We start from the raw sequence: 277 nt of genomic DNA, 5'->3' as shown, positions 1-277 counted from the left end.
CCCGCCGCGTCCCGGAGGAGTGGGTTAAACCAGAACGCCTCGTTCCTCCTCTCCAGGGATAAAATAATCAGCCCCCCTCCCCCTCCCTCCACCCCGCTACACACCCCAGGAGTTATTTGGGGCGATTCTGCCTGTACGGGCAAGTCCTCTCTGCGCACAAGACAAGACAGAGAGAACCGGTCCCGTTCCAAGCGGCGCCCAGCGCACCCCGCCCTGCCCGGCTCCGCCTGCCCCTTGGCTCGGCGGCAGGCGGGGCCGAGACAAGACACCTTCGCCT

At 66.1% G+C, this 277-nt stretch overlaps 1 protein-coding gene across 1 annotated transcript in view; it reads right to left on the bottom strand.

Moving 5' to 3' along the window:
• Positions 1–277, bottom strand: part of LSM4 (LSM4 homolog, U6 small nuclear RNA associated (S. cerevisiae)) — a gene marked incomplete at its 5' end in the record, with an annotated part of 5,324 nt that overhangs the window by 3,067 nt on the left and 1,980 nt on the right. The window lies entirely within an intron of this gene.

This window comes from Merops nubicus, unplaced genomic scaffold (genome assembly GCF_000691845.1).
Source record: "Merops nubicus isolate BGI_N331 unplaced genomic scaffold, ASM69184v1 scaffold9472, whole genome shotgun sequence".
In the NCBI taxonomy this organism is placed as follows: domain Eukaryota; kingdom Metazoa; phylum Chordata; class Aves; order Coraciiformes; family Meropidae; genus Merops; species Merops nubicus.
Note: the sequence above shows the minus strand (reverse complement) of the source record. Positions and strands in the feature narration are given on the sequence as shown.